Consider the following 24474-nt stretch of genomic DNA (forward strand, 5'->3'; position numbering starts at 1 on the left):
TAAAACATATACGGATATTCTGAAAAGTGGCAATATAGTGTATGTTTTCAAACAAAACAACCAAATTACGGTTCGTTTTCTGAAATAAACGGACACGTTCTCTTTCAAGCTTAAACCAAACACAAACCAGTTAACCAAGTCGTGAGTCAATGAAAACTTGACCTACGACCAATGACCCAGCACCCATGGTGATCCACTCTGACTCACGACCCACCATGAACCACTGTACCACCAAAACACATCGACATCAAATCTGACACACGGTCCACGGTTTCTTCTCTACCAACTAAAGAGTTTACACCTATATATTAATACCAGGTTGTGAATTTCTAACTAATCGGAGCTTGAATTTCCACGGTCAATTACTCAAGCCCCGCTTTGTTACAATAACGATGGATCTGACCTTTACGATATAAAATGGTAAAGTGTTTGTCATGGGTAAAATTCGATGAACTTCAATTAAATTACCATGGTCTAATTATTTCCTTGTTGAATTATCGATACTTTTCAGTGAAAAAACGGGTGAAATTATTAGTCCCAAATCAAGGTAAGTAGACGAACGTACAGAAGCTTACATTACAAATTTTGTCTATTTTTCTCAAAACTTTATGGGTTTATTGTCCTTTGCTCTAAGCGCTGAATATAATAAACAACGCTACTTATAGGAGCTAAATACGTGGTTCTGGTTAGTTGGAGTTATAAGTTTCTCGCCACGTACCATTAATATAGCGGAAATCAAATTGCTGTTACTGGTGCACTTCGTGGGCGAGCGTACTTGCGCATGAGCTAGTAATTTTAATTGCTTTTGGTGTGGGTTCAAACCCGGACCAAGGAATTTTTATTTTATAAAAAATAATACTCAAAAAAGTGATTTACTAACCTTACGTATGCAGTTTTGCTATACGATCCTACTGTATAGGTAGTAGTAGTAGCAATAGTACTAGTAGTAGTAGTAGGAATGGGTTAGAAGCCCCGCTTCGCTCGTTTTGTTCCACCTTGACTGCTATGATATAAATTTAACCTCAACTGTTTCTTCAATGTTCTTCTTCAATTCCAACAAAATAACAATTTTCTTATATTGCTACTATAAGACACAATACATACACCACAAGGTTTCGACAATCGCAGTCTGAAACCAATCAGAAATTTGTTTTAGTTGCTACGGCTAGGATCGAGGTGAAGAAAAATATACATTTCAGACGGTGATGTCTAAAATACAATTACAGTGAGCACAGTTGGTCGGTGGGTCAGAGTACATCATGGTGGGTGGTGGGTCGCAGTGGGTCATGGTGGGTGGTGGGACGAGGTGGGATACGGTGGGTGATGGTTCGCAGTGGATCACATAATGTTAACCCACGATCCACTGACCCACTCAGAAAACTCAAATCATTTGATCCACCGACCCACTGTCCCACTCCAACTATGGCAGAACACGTCTAGTACCTAGATTGTAGTTGATGTTATTATTGTCTCGTGAAATCAACTGCAATTATGTAGTTCAAATTTGGAGATAAAATCCCTAGAGTCCCCTATTTCCGTCCATATTATATATATGTTAATGAATTAGACAAACTGTAAAAGGCGATTCCTCACATTAAAATAAGTCAAAAAGTTCCTATGGACCTGTGGGAAAAGTTCATAGTTTCAGAGCCAAGGTTGTCCAAAATCGTGAAAAAAAATTATGAGGTCCTATTTCGAATTCGAGAAATCGTGGAGTGGCGATTCTTATCAGCGTAAAGGAAGTCATAGCTACACAATCCTAAAATGCATATTTCATTGATGTTGAATGGGTGTGATGAATATTTCCTACAGGGTATAATTCCCAGTCATGCCATCAACCAATTTTGAGATGGGCTCTGTTTTTATGATTGGTCGAAAGTAGGCAAACGATATGCCTTGGCAGCCGTAACACGGAATCCTTTGGCGCGAAGTCGAATGTGTTAAGAATCGTCAACAGCACAGCCTCTCGTCCTCGGAAAAAAGAATGCTCCGAATTTTTTCTTTCACGCTTATAAGTGAAGAAAATGTGAAAATACCGTGACGAATTACATCGCATCACACGTTATTCCGAACCCAGAAAACATGGAGCATAACACTTCCGACTACTTTCCGAAGCAGTTGGTGTCGATTGTTGTTAAGGCTTACCTCCTCTCTCCTTTGAATCCTCCTTGACATCAAGGTATATCTGAAAACATCTATTGAAAGGATATTTGAGAATTATACTCTGCATGGAATACTCTGCACACCCATTGAAAATTGATGTAATATACATTTTTGAATTGTGTATGCGTAACTTTTTTACGCTGATAACGATCACCATCAACAGTTTCTGGAATTCGAAATAGGGCCTGATAAAATTTAGCTTTTTGCGATTTTGAAAAGCCTTAGCTCTGAAACTATGCACTTTTCGCAGATAGGTCCATATGAACTTTTCCTCTTATCTTGAAGTGAGGAATGACCTTCTACAAATTGTCGATATAGTTCATTAACACCCTATATTAGGCGTTTCAAAAAAACAAAGACAATGTTTAGGGGTTGATTACTGACACCAATCCCAGACAACACGTACTCCCATGCGCAAAAAAAAAAAATTGCGCGTATACTGTAACCTACGATTTTTCGCATTTATTCCATTTTCCTTAGGTTTATGGGTAAAATTCAGTTATTAGTATGTGGAGATAATAGAAAGCAATCCATCGAAGGAGATATTTCCAAAAAATATAATAAAATAATAAAAATATAAGCAAAAAACAAAATTATGCTCGGTTTTGTGTATACTGGCAACGATTATTTCTAGGGATTTTTTCAGTAGCAGAGCACAATTGCGGAGGGAATTCAGTAGGGGAGTCGAGGAGTTGGATCAAGGAACTGGATACTGGAGTAAAGTGTTGCATTTATTGGTTAAAACCTAGTGTGTAGATTGCCTGCCAAATATAAATTAGCTTCTGTAACTAAGATTTCGTACGACAATATAGAATTAAACATAAAAACTCTTATTTAAGGCTCGAAGCGATACGCACCATAGTTAGGAAGATTATTTCTTAAGAAAAAAGAGCAAACACAACGTAGCCTCCGTGGTTAGGTGGATAGAGTGGCGGACTCGTATTCATATTTTGACACCTCATCGAATCCCATCCCATCCCATTTTTTTTACAAAACATTGTAATTTTCATGTTAATAAGAAGCAATATAATAAGTACAACTTATTGATATTTTGCTGTAATGACGTATTTATCCAGGATTAGAGTAATACTGTAATTGCTATTGTTTTCAGTTCATGCTGTTGTATAGCTTCTCTCATCCTGTTTTCTTGGAAAAAGAACAATTTTGTCTCCAACAAAGTGAAGGATATATACGGACAGAAAAAGACATCTTAGTACCAAACGTGATTAATCGTGATGAAATGCACTAGTTTACCATTATTAAAAAAAATCTAAATTACTGAAGTTGGCTTTTTTTAGGTTTTAGCAAAAATATTTTTTTTCTTTATAAGACTATACTTTCTGAGGCAAGGTGTGTGATCATACCCACAAATTTAGCTAGGGAGTGAAAGATAATTGTTTATATAAACATTTTACAGGTTTGTGCGTGAAACACGAATACACCATGGTCTTGCCTATCCGACCATCCTTTGTTCCACATACTGTATGATCCGATATATCATTGCAAATAGCACCAATCGGCAAGAAGAACTGCAAGTTGTGGTCTTAATCTATTTTTCTTGCTCTGGAGTCTATCGCCTAGCGCGCCCGTCTACACATTGACTCATACGTCTATCATTCAGTGCATACACGTATCCAGGTTTTCTATTTGGAGGGGACCTAACACGAATCCTCGTAAGCACGCAATTCTAATGTTTTAAAAATATCAATAATAATAATAATAATAATAATAATAATAATAATAATAATAATAATAATACAGTTCTGTACTTCTCTTAAACTTTTTCCTACTTTTCATTTATAAACCGGTTTACTTTGGAAACTGCATTATAGCACAAAAAAATGAAACATATTTTCGAGAGAAATGTAACTAAAGAAAACTGTCTGCTACGTATATCACATAACAGAAATAGCAAGAAGACATTGAGATTATCGTTTTAATATACTAAAGTTAAAAACAGAACGGAAACGAAATGTTATTCCTATTTAAAACTGTTCTTTAATTCCACGTGGTATAATGGTATTATGGTATGTTCTTAGAATTATAACAGGACAACAGCACATGGCCAAAAGTTTGGACACTGACTACTAGTAAACTGATATAAAACAACCTCAAAAGAGTAAAAGCAAGTTTATTAAAAGTACTTGATTTTCGGAGAGGGACAGCCCTCAGGCCCTCACACTGTATACGTCCCTGATTCAGTGTAGTGCATTTATTTGTTAAAAAACATGATTATTAGATGCGTAATATGTAAAATTATATCATAAGTTTTACTTTTGATATGTCTTTTGTCAACACATCAATATTATCCGGCGTTCTGCCTGCCTGTTTATGTCGGATAAGCGAAACTCTACTGTATTTCCAAAGCTAGCATATACATGAACTAGAATTGTATCTTCTTATAACAGACAATAGTGTGAAATGCTTATATTAAATGGCTGGAATAAAAAAAAGCATAAGTACTGTTTTGGTAGCGTAAGAACAAATTAAAAACAATTCAATATATTTCATAGGTATCAGATTATAATCTTATTGTGTCGATGTGTATTCTTTTTTAAACATAGTTTTAAAAGTCATACCATTCGCAATTATCACAGATTATAGATTCATAATCGATTGTAGATCCTAGATCCATAATATTACCATTGTTGTGATTAATTATCTTGGTAATTATCTTGATGATTAAGGTTATTCAGTACCTATTTATCCATATCTATCACTTACTCGTGCTTACCTCAGACATATAGTGTTTACTTACTATGTGAATACTAATACTCACTCAACCTGACGTAGGAGAATGGGGTTATAGTTATTTATGAGAAACAATGACTACTCAGTAATCTCCCTTTTGCTATCTCATTTTATTATGTGATCTTATCTACACAAGATGTGGGTGTGACTCTTACAGAGCTATTCTAGACCCGATAATGATAACGGATTAATATGTGAGTCACCCACTTGTAAGTAGATTATTAGCATTATCTCAATGTTCTAAATAACAGACGTGATTATCCATCAGCAATACATGGATTGATAAACAAATCAAGAATGCATAGCATTACAATAGAATACTGCTATTACTAATATTATTATTACTGTTATTATACTACTACTCGGGTTTATCATAACCTATGGTTACGAGGACTGTGAGAATTGCATTGCCTGACCATACTGATGTGTAAAATTAAGAAAAACCATAAAATACACAACTTACATGTTCTGGTCCATCAATACTGTTGACTTAACCAAGGAGCGTTAAGACGAGACTCTCGCGTATACTCGAGACGAGACTAAACTGCGATTGCAGATGCGAGCCAAGACCGACCGTGACTCGATCTAAGACCGAACAAGACTGAACGAGACTGAACGAGCCTACATCCAAGACTGAACCCCCTGGTTTAGAAACCAGGAGTTTTTATATTTGCCTCATTTGTTATTTTTGTTTCTCATGTCCTTCCGGGCCAGTACATTCTAGACTATGAAATAATAGTTTTGTGACGTATGCATGGAAAACACAGCTTTTACACTTTCACTGAAGAAATTGTTTTGTCGTATGGGTATTATTCAGTTTCCTGGTGTTCTTCTTCCTGTTTTTAACCAAACCAATAATAACTTATTTTTCCAACTTTGGTATCTTTCCAGGTGATATCACTTTTAATAATAAAATACATAATCTTCAAAATTATAAAAAAATTCGATCAATCCCGATGTTGTCGTAATATTCCCCCACTTAAAAAAAAATAATACTGAGCAATCCTGTAATGAATGCCCAAAGTTGTGAATTTCGATCATATTTCGATCGTCACCCTGTATAAGGAGTTCAGCAAGGCACTGGAAAACACTATGTGTCGTGAAACTCGTGAAGCACACTTCCTATATACTAAATTCAACGTCAGTTTCATGCCTAGAATGCTTGGTGCAGGGACATAGTGAAAAAGAATAACATTAACTAGCCATTGTTACCAACGGTGGCTTATGAGGCATAGGGTTGTAATAGCGGTGTAAATACAGCGTTAACACCTTTAGTATAGTGGCTAATACATCGAAAGAGTATGTCCAAGAAGGACGTACAACCTATAATTAAATGTATCGATGGGATCCAGAAGAGTAAAGCGTTAAAAGTTGCATATCAATTTACCTTTAAACATTGTAGAAAAAAGGATTGTCTGACTCGTATGGCAGGCAATGGATTATCACACCCGTTAATCATTATATTCATGTTACAGATATGAACAATAGAAACACAAAATATATATATACATATATAACAAAATAAATCAACTAAATAAAGTAAATACATAGATACATAAATATCAGGGGAATGTTGTATATTCCACTGGTTTTTCCTTTATGCACAAACCTTAGCCTTTGGAAAATAATGTGCATCCAAAATGCACCTGCAATTCCCTTTTAGTGCAATCTGCCATGAAGGTAAACGTTAATGTACGCAGAAAGGGTTAAAGGAAGGGGAATAAAAGGTCAATAGTCATAAGAGAATATGATCAGGAAAAGGGAGATAGCATAGGTTTTTTTTAAGGATAAGACGAATAGAAAATACCACCACCAACTAATATTAGGGAATATTTACAATGGTGTTTGTGAGAAATATCTCGGGCTAAGCAATGAATCCACAGGAGGAGATGCAGGTCTGGATGGAGTGATACAGGAATCAGGTGCAGGATCGTGTGGCGAAGGGGTTGGTGCACGGTGTCCTTCCAAACGTGTTAACAGAAGGGGGTCTTCCCCATTGTTGTGAGTGGAAGAAGCACTTAGGCGAGGATGCGTGAACTGTGATGTAATATTCGAGTTATAGAATCTGGAACGTTGTTTGGGTCTGCCATATCGACACCAACAGAGGCAAAAGATAATGGATATCACACATCCTACAGTACCCACGGCACTGATAATTGTAACCAGAGTTACCATATCTAAGGGGGTTTGGACCCTCATGGGATGTACTGCTATAAGGCCAAAACCAGAGACGAGCAACCTGAAAGGGAGAAAACCAACTCGTCTTACAGGTAGTCTACAATTGAGCTATTAAAACGAAATGCAAATTCTAGTTCTATGTTTTTTTGTTTTTTTATATATATGTCTTGCCTTATGGTATGCAATAATTTACTTCCCAAGAGTTAGTTGTACGGGTTGGAGGACATAACATAGTTAATTTTAGTACAGAAGAATTCGTTGACCTGGTGAAGGTCACGGTGGGAATTCCTTCTTGGCAGGATGGCCACCTGACTGGCGCAGAATTCACTGATGCGTGCGAATGCACTTGCATTGTGAGGCTTCTGACTACGACCGTAAAAGATCAGGAAGGAGGGGGAAACCCTGAGTGAAAGTATTTCCCAAGCTATGCAAATCAAACGGGGTCGTTCATTAATGTGATTAGTGTATTATGTGCTATGCACGTTGTGGTGACGATGCTCGAAGAGGGTGGTTTGGTGAGTACTAAGGTACTATTAACTCACACTTCGGTTGGGCGCGACGCGAAAGATATTCTTTTATGTGTTTGTATATGGATTCGTGTGTTGTGTTTGTACACACGAAAATGTGTTTCGGGAAAACGTGGGAACAAATGCATTCAGTGGGGTGAAAGGCAAGGAATGTAAGTTTATTGCCACGGGAATGAGCTTACTTATTGCCGTATCTATTTATGAGACGTTCTAAATTTTTTGCATAGAGAGAAAGAAGAAATAGGTGGGTCTGGGAATAGGGCCACATACAACCTATCTTGTATTTTCCTGGGGATATTATATATATATATATATATATATATATATATATATATATTGTGTAAACCCAGAAACTCAGACTATGCTGAAGTCTATCTAAGTCTTTCTCTTTCTTCCGAAAGAAATGCATTTGTTGCCTAAAGAGGTTTTTGAACTACACGGAAATTATGTGTAAGAAACCGAATGGGATATATATCGTTGTTATGCGTAACGCTGCAGTATAAATGTTTTTTTGGGGGGGCTCATGTTAATCAAATGAATGAATGTCCCATGTAACCGTATAATATTTTATGCGATTACGTGTTGTTCACCGAGAAAAGATGCAAAATATTGGTTAGAGAATTTTGTATTAGTTTGTAGTTACTTTCGCATAGGAATTGCTCAAATGTTGATCGGAGCGAGGGAAATGTAGGGAGTAGCATATGTAAGTATGAAGTATATAAGATACTGTAACTGTTAAGTTGACCATTTTGGGGGCCAATGTGGTGGGTATTCCCTCGAGATTCCAGGGGGACCAGAGCCCTTAAACTCTCAGGGGGACCAATGTCATTGGTACGTTCGTACAATTTTGGGGGAACCAACTCCCTTAGAATTCAAGGGGACGCATGCTTCCCTTGAATTATCTATTGTTTTTACACGGTCAAACCTTGAACAGAGAACAAACTCATTCTGTAAACAGTTATGTTGGAAAATGAATCATGGGATGACATGAAGTGTGGTCCAATTGTGAAGTACCGTGATAAACTTACTGAAGCCCATGGGTATATGCCTAAGTTTTTGCCTACAATTGAGAATAAAAGTAAATAATATAACGTATGGAATTCTAAATAAGCTATTCCTTGTATGAATAAATGCATCATATATGTGTACGTAAGATCATTTGTCTCTGAAAGGGAAAGATGAGGGTAGCATACGGTAGTCTACGAAGCGTGTAGGATTACTCGTAGAACGAATAGCTGCACAAGCTGCATATACATTGAGACGTGTCCGCATTAGGTATAAGAACCTAAGTAGGCAAGTAACACTCAATAACAAGCTGGTTCATGAAGTAGTGACGAAAATGAAATCAATTACACATGGATTAGAAAACAAATATGGCTGCTACGCGTATGCACGCTGGCGTGGACAAAGCAGTCATTATTTATAAGTGTAGAAACGTGCATGCAATGGCTGGAGATAGTCATTCGCCCCGTTTTCGTCTACGAATAACCCACATGGAATGGGCTTGGGGGGAAACTACGGCACTAGACAGTGGCGGAAATAGAGGGGTAGACACGGGTAGGTGGGGTTTGCGGAGCCTCAGGTTGCTAAGGCAGGGTATGATATATGTGAAAACAAGAGACAAAGTCGGGCGTTTGAGCATATATATATATATATATATATATATATATATATATATATGGTGCATTTATACATGGAATGCTACACGATTACTCTGCTACCAATGAATATGGTTACAGATATTGTCTGTACTTCGTCTGAAATTCGGGACTCGGATTTTCATCCGGTATATACAATTTCAGACGTGATTTTGCTATTGGGACCTGTTGACCGTTCATTAAGACCATATATGAATTACCATCTAGGCGGCTGTGAATTTCAAAGGGGCCATCAAATAGTTGTTGAAAACTCCTGCAATCACCGGGTTTGGCATATAGGCGTTGCATAGCGACTTTAGATCCAGGAAGAAACTCTGTCGGTTGCTTCTTAGAATGCAATTTTTCACGTTGCCGTTCAAATAATCCTTCGGTATAACACGTAGTCCCGCGTTTCCCGTGCAAGAGTTAGCCTCTCGTGATTCCTTAGTTCTTGGTCGGGTGCATTAAGCACACGATCAATAATGAACGCAGGTTCGATACCAAACAGGATCGAGCAGGAACTGACGCGAAGTTCCGTGAGGGGTGTCTTATTTACACTAGCAGTGGTGGTCTGTAGAAAGTCCGGCCATCGTGCGTGTTGTTCCTTGGTAAGGAAACGCAATGCATTCTGGATAGCTCCGATTCGATTCTCAGCGTGCCCCAAAGCTTGATGATGGTGGGAGAGGGCGTAACGAACTTCTACCCCCATATTTGCTAAGAATTGCCGCGTTTTCGTGGACGTATGGGATGTTTGTTTGTCCATAAAAAGGAGAGATGGACAGGAGTAGGGCGTCACTATATGGTCCATAATGAAATTAATGAAAGCTTCTGACGTTGGGGATCTTACAGGTGCAGTAATAACAAACCCACTGGCATGGTCTGTCGCCAAATAGAAGTACTGATATTGATCAGGTTCGGAATCGATTAACTTCCCGGCCAAGTCAATGGGAAAGCACTTGAAGATGGTGTCGTGGGGTAGTTGTTGCACTGTGTCGACAGACGGTTTATACGATCATTTAAATAGAGATCATTCGTGACACCTGGCTAATTTCCGATATAGCCATTGTTTCATCTGCGGGAAGTAATACTTTGATTTAACTAGCAGATGTAATTTGGTAAATCCCGGGTGGGTTAATGAATGCGTATGTAGTTCATCAAAGATCGAATTCCGTAATCTGTTAGGAACGCAGAGTACTAGTCTGTCGTTAGGTATGACCTTGATCTTCCTATACAGTATACCACTCGAAATCGTGAATTGCTTTTTCCATTGGTTATATTGGCGCTGAGAAGTATCTTCAGTTTGTAAGGCGCGTATAATCTTCCCTAGAAATGAGTCCTGGCGCTGTAGTTCACCTACATCAACTCGTTTGTCGAGAGCCAGCATTTGGTACTCATGCGGGGTTTCTTCCGCTTCCGCTATCGTTTCCTGCGTAACCGGGAGTGGGTTCCTACTCATCATGTCTGCCAATCCGTTCTTGCTTCCGGTCAAAAGTTTAATATTAAAAAAGAATGTGCTAAAGAGATCTCGCCACCTCAGTAGTTTGGGACTAAGGTGATTCGAGGTTTTCATGGCTGTGACCGCTAGTGAGTCGGTGTAAATAATGAATTCCTGTCCAATTAAATATTTATAGATTTCTTTAGCCCAAAATAGACGGCATATAATTCAAGCTCATAGATGGGTGGGGGCGTCTTCCTTGGCGGATGACGGGATGATGCAAACTGCACCGGGTGCCAGTCGGCATCAGAGGCGCGTTTCTGTAATAAACAGGCTCCGACACCATTTAAACTGGAGTCCACCACCAGGGCATGCTCCGTATCTTGGGTTGAATATATCTGAAGAAGGGGTGGGTTAGTTGGAGCCTGGCGCATTTGTTGGAATGCACTCTCGCATTCATCTGTCCACACCAATTTCTTTGGAGATCCTTTTAGAGCTTGATAAAGCGGTGCTAGGTTCAGTGAGATATTGGCAAAGAAAGTTCGAAAGAAATTCACCGAGGCCAACCAAGACCGTAATTGCTTGACAGTTTGGGGCTTGGGGATGCTCAAAATAGCCTCAATCTTAGCTGGGTCTGGTTGAATATGACCTGCTCGGATTATAAAGCCGAGACACTTTAGCGTTGTCACACCAAACATTGAATTTTTGAGATTGAACAAAACCGAGTAACGTTGTGCAGTCGCTAGTACTTTCTCTAGACTTACCAACAGTTCTTCAAACGTGCGCGCCCCTAAATAAAGGTCATCCACATACATAGTAAGGTGGTTGGGATCCACGTTTTCAAAAATGTCACGCAAAATGCGTTGTTGCATAATTGTGCTGTTAACATGCCCCATGGGCATGGCTGTCAGTTGGTACATTGAATGCTTAAGATTTAGGGACGGTACGGAAAATGCAGTAAAAGGACGGTCCTCAGGGTCTAAGGGGACCTGAAAGAAGGACTGCGATAAATCGAAACCGCAGTAGTACGTAGCGTCTGCTAGGTTCTCAATAGCGTCCGCCATATTGGCTGGGGAATCCCGGATTGGATGGCAGGCAAGATTGAGTCTACGCAAATCCAAACAAATACGCAGATCGTCAGAATTAGGTTTTGGAACTACTAGAATATTATTCTGAGTTGCTGAATTGCTAAATTCAATAATGCCCATCTCTAATAATTTCAGTACTTGTTGTTTTGTCCTAGGCCGTAATCGGTGTGGCACCTTAAACATCGGGGATCGAAAGGGTTCTCTAGATTTTAAGTCAAGAGTGGCTTCAATATGCATCTATATGGGAAAAATCAGTGTCAGACCATTTGAACACACTGGCATATTTAGTAAGCACATCCCTTAATTTCTGTTGTTGTTCATTACTCAACTCTTTGTTAATTTTGAATTGTTGTGAATCAATAAGGTGACGAATTTTCGCAAGCCGTTCTTTTGTTTTCTGTTGTGCATGCTCAGCAGTCGGTGTAAACAACTTACGTACTGTGTTTACATGTAGCGACTCAGGAATGTCTGGTAGAACAGACGCAATAGTCAAAGGCGTTCCCTTGTGAAAGTGTTTGGGCTTGGAAGCCAGATTTACAACGGGAACCGCTATGTTGTCTGTACTAGCTACTGTGTGAGCAATAAAGCAACGTTGTAGGTGGCTGTTGATAGGTGTATGTATGTGAACAACACTAAAATTGACACCTAACGGTATATCAAGTGAAATGGAAACAACAGAGCGTGGATGGACGGTTGTGGTTTGTTTACAAACCAACGTAAAGTGTTGATTCGTCTGCAGTTCCGAAGCAACTGCAGGAGGCAACTGAGTAGAGCCTACGGGTATATTCTGATCTGAATATGGACGACAGGCAAAATGACGTAATGTGAGTGTATTATTCTGATATTCAATTACGGCTTGATGAGTTTTCAAAAAAATATTAGCCAAAATAATAGGAAATTTAGGAATTGGAATAAGCCTGAATAAAACCGTAAATGATTTTCCGGCCAAATTAATCTTAATGTATGCTGCATACTTAAGCGATAACGGTTTCTCGCTTACACCATACAGATTTGTTTCCATCTTAAATACAGTCACATTGCGTGGTGAGGCTGTCCACGCTAACAGGGAACTCTCTGCTCCGGTATCAATCAGAAAACGGCGTTTTACGTTCCCTATCGAACCCTGAACATAAAATAATTGGCCTTCGGATTGTAGTGGTAGGGTGAGAATGGTAGGAGATAAGGTATCATGGTTAGGCACTGATGGTTGAGATGGACTAGAAGGGGGTGGCTCAGGAGCTGAAGGCTCCTGAGGCAAATTCATTTTTTTGGATCGGGAACAGGTTCGAACGGTTTAGGTGGTTGGGCTGCCGGGGGAGGGGGATGAGGTGGGAAAGCGTAAGGAGTCGGTGGGGGGTATCCGTAATACGGATATGGCGGGGCATACGGAGGGTATGCCAGCGGAAATTGCCCATAATAGGCGTGGTAATTATCATTGCCTTTTGGAAATGTATTATTTTGCTTCTTCTTCTTCTTCTTCTGGTTCTTTGCTTTGGCCTGCTGGGCCGAGTTCGATTCCTTGTTCTTGTTGCCCTGTTTGGTTTTTTGGCGCAGGAGGCTTATCGTGCCGATGATTACACTTAGCACAATTGGTACATGCTTCCTCGCGTCTGCGGTAATCCTGTTGATAGAACGGAGCAGGAGAAGTTGCGCGGGGGGTGGGGGGTCTGGATGAAGTTTCTGCAAAGTGTACATGAGCCTTATGGGAATTGAACTGGAGCTGTAACTTGTCCAGCTTGTCCATTATTTCGGCGTATGGGTCTGCTTGCCTAACCTGGGGAGTAGAATATACATTGGGGTTGGCAGTAGCTTCCGGGGCCACTGGGGGAAGCTGAGGGTCACATGACACGACCCGCTGTTGTTCCGTGATGCGCTAGTGTAATAACAGGTCGGCTTTCTGCCTGGTAAATGCTTCCTTAATAAAAGCCTCAAAATTCGCGAACGTCTTTTGAGAAAAATAATGCATGTGTTGGGGAAGCATAGCAATAACAGCATCTGCCATAAAATCTTTAAAGGGAAGGGTGGGATTGTACTTATCTGCCAAGAACTTCTTCTCAAATAAGTAGTGCGTTAGTGGTTCGCCCAGGGCTTGAACTCGCGATCTGTAGGCATTAAGTGCTGTTAATGGTATCTGACAAGACCCAAATTGCTCCTCAAACGCTGCTTTCAAACCCGCCCAGTCTTTGTTACGTAAAGACTCTTCCTATGTCTTGTACCAATACAAAGGCGGTCCACTTAAGCATGTGGGAAAGATAGCTTTAATCCGATCGGGTGTCCACGCGTTGATCTCGGCCAAACGTTCAAAATTTGCCAAAAATCTGTCAACAATTTCAGACGGTCCATCAGAAAATACATCTAAAGAGACAGGGGGAAGGATCATGGAAACCGATGTTGCACTATTAGACCTACTTTGTGATCGAGTATTAGCCATAGTTAACTAGTGAAAGTAGCAAAATAAAATATGAAAATTGCACTAAGAGCAAATTACAAGTTTAAGTAACCAACAGTACACATAGAAATAAGGTTTATGCATTACACATAATTATGCTCAGGCAGTACAATCATAAGTCCTCCTATTCATTTCGGGGAGCCATATCACTGATCATATCCCCATAATATCACAGATATTGTGATAATTTATATTGGTAATTTTCTTGATGATTAATAAAAGTTATTCAGTAACTATTTATCCATATCTATCACTTACTCGTGCTTACCTCAGATATATAGTGTTGACTTACTATGTGAATACTAATACTCACTCAACCTGACGTAGGAGAATGGGGTTATAGTTATTTATGAGAAACAATGACTACTCAGTAATCTCCCTTTTGCTATCTCATTTTATTATGTGATCTTATCTACACAAGATGTGGGTGTGACTCTTACAGAGCTATTCTAGACCCGATAATGATAACGGATTAATATGTGAGTCACCCACTTGTAAGTAGATTATTAGCATTATCTCAATGTTCTAAATAACAGACGTGATTATCCATCAGCAATACATGAATTGATAAACAAATCAAGAATGCATAGCATTACAATAGAATACTGCTATTACTAATATTATTATTACTGTTATTATACTACTACTCGGGTTTATCATAACCTACGGTTTCGAGGACTGTGAGAATTGCATTGCCTGACCATACTGATGTGTAAAATTAAGAAAAACCATAAAATACACAACTTACATGTTCTGGTCCATCAATACTGTTGACTTAACCAAGGAGCGTTAAGACGAGACTCTCGCGTATACTCGAGACGAGACTAAACTGCGATTGCAGATGCGAGCCAAGACCGACCGTGACTCGATTTAAGACCGAACAAGACTGAACGAGACTGAACGAGCCTACATCCAAGACTGAACCCCCTGGTTTAGAAACCAGGAGTTTTTATATTTGCCTCATTTGTTATTTTTGTTTCTCATGTCCTTCCGGGCCAGTACATTCTAGACTATGAAATAATAGTTTTGTGACGTATGCATGGAAAACACAGCTTTTACACTTTCACTGAAGAAATTGTTTTGTCGTATGGGTATTATTCAGTTTCCTGGTGTTCTTCTTCCTGTTTTTAACCAAACCAATAATAACTTATTTTTCCAACTTTGGTATCTTTCCAGGTGATATTCACTTTTAATAATAAAATGTATAATCTTCGAAATTATAAAAAAATTCGATCAATCTCGATGTTCTCGTGATATTCCCCCACTTAAAAAAATAATACTGAGCAATCCTGTAATGGATGCCCAGAGTTGTGAATTTCGATAAATCTCGATGTTGTCGTGATACAATATTCCTAAGGAAATCGAAAGAAAAACTCCTATGTGCTTCTTGTGGCAAAGCGGCTTAAGTGCATGGTCCGTTAAGGTAGAGATAAAGTTCTCGTACTTCAAAAATGCAAATCCGGGACGCTACTAAATTACGAGAATCTTTGAAATGCTTAAAATTGAAAGAAGTATTGAATACTAACTTACTTTCCTCCATTAGATAGAGTTGTTCAAGTATTACGTTATCACATTTTTATTCATTTCACTAGACCTTGTTCCAAGGACGCCGATTTCTCTGTAAATTTGGAAGCGGGGGGGGGGCATTCAAATGCAGAAGATATATATATGATGATTTTAAGACAAATTACACTCAAATTATACCAAATATTGTATATTCATAAATAGAAAAGAGGCCTACATGAGCTTTAGGGGGCCCGGCCCCCAGGATCGGCGCCCTTGCCTTCTTCCTAGTTAAGCAAACGTAAGCAGATGATTTACTCCCTCCCTCTGGCAAGCAAAATTGTTTTCTTTTTTTTCTCAAGATCTGTTGTGTTTCGTGAAATAACAGCAGGAATTTCCTGATTACTTAACCATCTAAATGAATGTTTTCACTTAGAGCCATACCGTCGATTCGCGTTGCCTAGGACTAAAATAAATTAAGGGTCAATAATGAAGATGAGACTTCCATATCAAACATGAGGAGATATGTGGATCGGAGATCTTTATTTGTTCGAACTTTGATTTTTTCAATTCCATGATGGGAAATTATATTACGAGTACAATTTTCGAAATTAATAGCATACAATCGTAAAAATATCTTACAAAACGATGGTTTACTGCAAAATACTTTGACTCAAAGAATAAATTACAAGTAATAAACTTGTTACTTTTCCTGAAGAGTCTAAGTCTTGAATGAAACGGAGGGTGTCAAGCGTAGTGCTTGGAACGATTGCCTCACTTGTTCTATTTTTCCGTGGCGCAGCCTTGATTCGACTTGATCCTAAATGGATTATTCAGAAGTCGAAGTCGGAAGATGTTTCCCATTTTTCCAAAACAGTCTTGATCGATTACAATCTGCCTCACTTGTGAGGGGACAATCCCATGCCGTAAGCGTCGCTGGACCACCGATAGGCAACTAGCGACATGTCCCCAAAAATTGGCGGTCCCGCAGCCAAAAATTGGTTCCACTTCCGTTTTGAAAATTATACCACCACCGGCTGAGAAGCGACGGAACGCCAACGAACCACAAAATTATTCCCCTAAAATACGTAAAATCGCCTATATGCGTAATTTCTTTGCATCAAGGTAAGTCTAAAAACATTTTTAAAAAAGTGCCCTGAGCTGGGCGTGAATCATCAACCTTAGGGTTACTAGATGCGTGTTCTTCCGAATTCGCCACGGAGGCGATTATGAAGACACAGCAAGTGATAAATCGTTGAAGTATTATTAATATTTCTAATCAGAGTGCTCCTTTAACCGTGTATATTTGAAGATAACTGTTTGAAATCAGATCAAATGCACTCGTCATGTAATTTTATAACAAAATGGCAAGCATCTATTTACTTTTTTCATAGTTCTGCTATATTCACTTGCAAGTGATCGGCAATAGTTGCCAACTAAATTCATACAATTATACCCACCCACCTCAAGATTTTTCACCTCATAATGTTACGACAGGAATTACTCTTGATCCCCGGAACTCAAGTATTGTCCTTATAATAAAAATTCGTCAGGGAAAAATAATATATAATAATAACCGCATGCACATGACTGGCGATTTTCGTGTTGGTCCCTTTACGATTCTACGTGACAAATCAAACGAGCGCGGATCAAAATGAAGTTCTCGTTCTTACGTGGTGGTAAATTCAATACCCCCGATTCTAGATATCTGCTTCGACTCGACGAATCCCTGCCACTAGTGGCGTCGCTATATTGACGATCGCCATTTACCGGCAAGTGGGCCACTAGGTGTTGGCGACGCATGGGGAAGCTAATAAACAAACAACCAATAAATAAGTCTAAAGCCTTATTAAAAAGTTTTCCGAAAATTTACATCTAGAAAATCATTTGTTGGTATTCCAGAACTGTAAATTCACCTTTATTCATAATTTACTTCTATCCTAGTTTTGATATGAGAATGATATGTCTGAAACTGTAACACAGGTCATTAATATATATGTCTTTAGTCAAATTTAGCAGTTTTACTTAACAGTCAGTCAATTTGGATCTGTGATTTTAGAGTTTTAGAGATTTCCTTAAATTTTTCATTTCTACAACAGTTTGCAACTAACACCATTAACGTATCTCTTTGGATATTTGCATATGTAATGGCTTGGTCACTCCCAGTATATTTCAAAGAAACTATTTACGGTGTCTTACTTCATTAATCCGAACTACATTTTATATCCAACAACTCTGTACATTTTCCCTTAAATTTGCAAACTTTCTACTAGGTTAAAAACTCAGTATTTTCTATTTTCTCTATTTCTTGCTAAAACGGAAGTGTTCTTTAGACAACCTGAAATGATGACTCTATTCTACATTATGTTGCATAGGGCATTTTATGTAGCATATCATTTGACACTTGGACACTTTCTTCGTATATTGAAAGCAAAAGGGACTAAGTCCTTCTACACTTACATGAGAAGTAAACAAATTCTTTTTAATTCGTAAAATCGTGCCGATCCACTAGGTCCAGAGAGTTTTTAATTTAAGATAATAATAATAATAATAATAATAATAATAATAATAATAATAATAATAATAATAATTATTATTATTATTATTATTATTATTATTATTATTATTATTTTTATTATTATTATTATTTTATTGACTTAGGTTTTCCTGAATATTAAGCAATATTTCACAAAAAGCTGGTATTTTTAAACAAATGTGTTCGATATCAAGTTTTCATAAAGAAGTCACTCTCTCCTATAAATAATTTCAGAGGGGCCGCGGTGGCTCAGTAATAAAGCGTTCACCTTTGGTGCATGGGATCCTTGGTTCGACCCCAGCTCGCACCGAGTGAATTTTGTGGTGAAGAAACACCATGTGCCTGGGTTTTCTCGGTGTTCTCCCGTTTTCTCCCACTTTTTCATTGCACCATTTCATTCATTTCTCATCATCACCGTGTCCTTTAGCCTAGCCGGTATAACCGAGGGTCGTAAAAATTAGAAAGCCATACCCTATATTGCAGTGTGCTACAACCGGATAACGCGGCACACTGGCGTGCCCAGCAAAATGAAGATTGTGACGCAAACTTTTACCTATTATTTACAAGAATATTTGTCGAGTTTATTTTATTTATTATTATCAACGATTCTTCCACGGATCAGCTGTCTGTATATAGTTAAACAAACAAGTATCACATTGAGGGAATGAGTGTAATTATTTACTTTAATAGTAATAGAAAGGTGTATTTTCTTGTATTTTCTACCGGGAATAACTGCATCTGGTCTAGAAAGCTGGGACTAACAACAAAGGAAATCGATGTGCCAAACAAACCACCCTATAGTCGGGAGTGGCACAAGTCCTTTTCTACGTCTTGGTACCCTAAGGGTTGTTGCCTTCAAAGAGAGAGAGAGAGAGAGAGAGAGAAATAACTTAAGTCCCTTGCACTTACATGCTTAAATAAATAAATTATGTAAATAACTATTTCGTTTTCTGTTTATTATTATTATTATTATAATTTCTTAGGAAGTTGTGCCATATGTATGCACACTGCTCTCCAGTGCAGCGCCTCGTGTATGATTTTCCATACACAAACTATATATTCCAAGTTTGTTGTGTTCGTTCAATAGGTGTGTTGGTAATTAGATGCATATGACGTAGAAGTCAAAACTTAATGTCCACGCTACGCATATGCAAAACCATAGACAAAGAAATTTACGAACAAAGACATTTATGGCGCTAAAATAAAAGGGCAAAAATAAAGAATTACTGGCTGATTATTGCTCATAGTACACAGGTGATAACGGTTAACAGTGTTAAGTTAAAACAAATAGTTTTAATTAAGCACAAATTTAACTTATAGTGTCAGTGAGGAAGGCTCAGGAGTTCGCTAGGATCGTTACAATATCGAACCCCGTGAAATGCACTGCAAATCTGTCCGCAAGGCCCCCCTAATGTTCAACAGATATTGTGTATTAATGCTCATTTCAATGCAAACCTATATAGACCTACGCACTTCAATACACCAACAAAGGTGCAGACTATTCATGAGTTAAAGTCTCTCACCGAATGTATTCTCCTAACATGTCTCCCAGCGATTACAACATTTTTTGGCATCTCAGTCACTTACTATTAGAATAGCTTTAACTAGAGACCACTGATTAACCTGGTATTGGATGTTTCACTTTCTTACCTTTGGAGTTGGCAGTCATCGGTTGGACATTTCACACGCAAATATATAATATTAACAACGTTTCTTCTATAATTTCGTAATATTGTATTATTTCTTTGTATTATTCATTAGCTTGGTTAATCTTGTTTAAACACTTTTCTCTTTGCACCTATTCCTTAACGTTCAATAAAAACACACTAGCTCTCACCGGGAACGAAATCCAGAACAAATGCACTTGAACCATTTGGCCACAACAAGGAACATTTAAAAAGAAGTTTCGATTTTGTTAGGAAAATTGTGATTAGGTGTAACATTTAAAAATATATTTAAGAATGGGTACGGATGAAACGCACTGAATTTTCTCGCTCGAATTTCTTAAACTGACTCGTGTTAGGCTGCAGCTATTACTGAATCATTTATTTGGGAAATGCGAAAAAAATAATGTGTTTTGGATAACTTTGTTCGAAGCAACTTACGTCCAAAAGTAAAGTACCAATTGGTCATATTTCTGCTAGAAATAACTTATGCCTTATATTAGAATTATTAAGGAAATAGTTGTATATGAACTATGAACAAAAGCGTCTGAGTACTTTCTGAGAAATCGTCAAAAAAGTCATCCCCAAGAATAAAATATCCCTTGTATATCTTTTCAGGACAAACGAGTTATGCTATTTATGAAATACGAACAAAATTGCCTGAGTCATTCTCGACAAAATCGTAGGGTAAAACTTGCTCCGAAAAGTAATATACCACTTGTAGCTTTGTAGGATGATAGAATTATACCATTACGTTAGGTTATTTATGTAACATTGATTTATGAAATATGAACAAAATTGCGTCAGGCGTTAATGGGAAAATCGTCGGAGAAGAGTAAACTATCCCTTCTGAATGTTTACAGGACGAACGAGTTGTGTCATATTGTTAGGTTATTAATGATACAATTATTTATGAAATGTGATTGAGAAAATTGTTCGAAAAAACGCATCCCATACAGTAAATTACACCTTATGTATTTTTTCTTCAGAACAATGATTCATACTATATTTGTAAAAAAAAAAATAAGCAAAATCTTTACAGCTGTTTTTGAGACAAATTAATTATTTTAAATTTTTATCCTTCATTAAACTACCCTTATTTTTAGGTGTCGGAGGATATAGAATTCGAAACGATAAAGTGTTATAAAAACTTCATGTCTAGAATTCGGTCCAGATACGTCGAACAGTATGGCCTCTATTTGAATGCATGTAAAAGCGAGACGAACCGACAAACGAACAGATGGACAGACATCAAAATCACTTTTTTTGATATGTGGGGGCGTGAAACTTGAATTCATTGAAATCTCGAATTCGCTTTTTATCACTATTACTACAATTTCTTCTTTCGTCGCTCTAACGTGAAAAGGAATAGGAATACAACGACACGTAAGGTGATAATTTCTAATTCCCAAAATTTAATTAGTTACGTTTAATGTATTGCCATGCTAGAAAAAAGCTTATGCCTGTTTGTTATATCACTTTAATATCAGTTTTTCACGCTACTATATAATGTAGAAATATGGTATGATTATCGTTCATATTCATGCTATCTTTTGGAAATATTCATGTTCCGCATACATAGATATGTATAATTTAGTTACATTCAACGAAAGCATTCTTGCACTTGTGGATATGAAAAAAAAGAGATAGAAAAAGTCAATACTCTAAAAAGCAAAAAAAAAAAAAAAAACACAAGCACACACACACATAAACGATAATTTAACATCAGGTCGATGTAACAAGGGGTAAGACTGGATAGGCTGTCAAGGTCGCGTATGTTCTTTTTCCTGTTCCAGACACACAAACCCGAAGTGAGTTGTCTGCTGTTCAAGAACGGGAAGTAACATACAAGACTATAAACTGAAAACATTAACTGTTTCCAATAGTACACGTATTCTAATAGAGAATAAATACGTCGATTAAAGGATGCTATCAATAAGTTATTTCCTTATTATATTATTTCGGTTCTTATTAACATCAAAATTATACACTTCCTATAATGTTTTGTAAAAAAAAGAGAATGGGATGGGATGGGATTTGATGTGGTGTCAAAATAATAAAATAACTACGAGTCCGCCACGCTATCCACCTAACCACGGAGGCTACGTTGTGTTTGCTCTTTTTTCTTAAGAAATAATCTTCCTAACTATGGTGCGTGTCGCTTCGAACCTTAAAATAAGAGTTTTTCTGTTTAATTCTATATTTTCGTACGACATCTTAGTTACAGAAGCTAATTTATATTTGGCAGGCAATCTACACACTAGGTTTTAACCAATAAATGCAACATTTTACTCCAGTATCCAGTTCCTTGACCCAACTCCTCGACTCCCCTACTGAATTCCCTCCGCAATTGTGCTCTGCTACTGAAAAAATCCCTAGAAATCATCGTTGCCAGTATACACAAAACCGAGCATAATTTTGTTTTTTGCTTATATTTTTATTATTTTATTATATTTTTTGGAAATATCTCCTTCGATGGATTGCTTTCTATTATCTCCACATACTAATAACTGAATTTTACCCATAAACGTAAGGAAAATGGAATAAATGCGAAAAATCGTGAGTTACAGTATACGCGCAATTTTTTTTGCGCATGGGAGTACGTGTACGAGAGATGTGCCCTATCCATGCATAAGCCGTACATGTGCACATGTGCATTTGTGTGGATGATGAACACATACATAACAAGTGCATAAGCCGTACACGTGAATTTACGTGGTTGAAGCACACATACATAACTCGTGTATGTGCACATGTGCATTTGCGTGGGTTATGCACACGTATATAACCAGTGACTAAGTCGTGTATGTGCACATACGCATTTGCACGGATAACGCAGACATTTATATAACCCGTGCCTAAGCAGTTACGTGCACATGTGCATTTGCGTGGATGAAGTACACATTTATATAACCCGCGCTTAAGCCGTTATGTACATATGTGTATTTGCATGGATGCAGCGCACGTACGTAACCCCTGCTTAAGCCGTTATGTGTATTATCTGTCAGGAAAGTAAATGCACACCTATTTTTCGAGTCCTGCATTCCTGCGCTCCATCCGTGGAGAGTATGAGAATTAAATCAATCAAATGTTTACTGAGGGACAAAAAGAAAAGTTAAATCTTAATAAGACATTGCAGAGGGCACAAGCTGTGAATACGAATAGCGCATAGTGTAAATAAAGGACGACACCGAAAGAGAAAGCCAGAAACAGCTGTTAAACTTAGAAAAAAAGTAAAAATTGTCGAAGTGGGAACATAAGACACAAACATAAGAAAGACACCGACAACTAAGCGTTCACCATGCCATGACCTTGGTGTAGTGGTTAAGGTGCTGGCTTACAAATGCAAAGGTCGCCAGTTCGAATCTTCGGCGAGGACTTTTTTGAAAATTTTTTGTTAATAATACATGCAGTTCATGAGAGATGCTAAAAGAGGTCGTATTTAGTTTTTCGTAGAAATTATTATTGGTAATGTTTAGTACTGATAATACTTTTTGTCTTTGCGTATTGCTTTTATTCTTTTCTTCATTTCAAAAGAGAAGAATATTCGAACAAATGCCACCAAAATTCCTCATATTTTGAATGTAAACACCATTTCCAATTAGTAAAGAATAAAAATTGAACGTTCGGATGTAGCTGCAAAAAGTAAAAAGAAAAACATGGAAGTGGACCATACTCATGGTTATTAAAAATACAATTTCTACATGCCTTACACCTTCCGACCACGTTTCTACGTTAGCAAGTAAGAGGTTTCTGTTTAGGTTAGGCTGGTCAATAGTTTTGCAAAGGGGCCCGGTTTAGTTCTGACGCACCACGGGTGCGAAAAGGGAGCAAAACAGTTTTTCTCTCTCCCTCTGTGTGTCTATTTATCTATCTATCTGTAACGCTACTTGTGAATCCCATAACCACCCTAATTTTCAGCGGATTGAGACGAAACTTTGTACAAACATTAATTGTTCAAATATCTTGATGAGTTCGTTAACCAGAATAATCAGACGAAAATGTTCAAAATGGCGGCCCTTCAAACTCTTAAAAATTTGTGTGCAGAGACTTATTGAAATATTGGACCCGATTAATCGCCTAAAGAAGGTTCACGCCCTTTTGCTACGGTCAGGATTTTTTTTTTGCAGGAGGGGGTTATTTTCGTATCGGAACAAGATGATTGTTAGTGATGATAAGAAATTACGCATTGAAAGTGAAGTAACTTGTGAAACGTGTTATTTGAAAGAATAATATAATAAATGTGCTTTCCTCTAACACAGAGAACTGTAAATCATGTATTTCGAGTTCTGGGGCGTGAATGGTGAGGAGTGTTATTTGATTTCCTTTTTAGTAACACATTGCATTGCAAATAAAGGTAGGCAATATTAGTGGTAAGTAAAACAAACAATAATAATAATAATAATAATAATAATAATAATAATAATAATAATAATAGTTGTTGTTGTTTGTGGCAAGGCAATATCTTCCTCAATTCTTCTTCAAACGTAATGATTGTAACGCCATATCTCCCTTACAAACAAAATATTAGCAATTTATATCG

This window comes from Thermobia domestica, chromosome 16, assembly GCF_964235325.1.
Source record: "Thermobia domestica chromosome 16, izTheDome1.hap1.1, whole genome shotgun sequence".
Lineage (NCBI taxonomy): Eukaryota > Metazoa > Arthropoda > Insecta > Zygentoma > Lepismatidae > Thermobia > Thermobia domestica.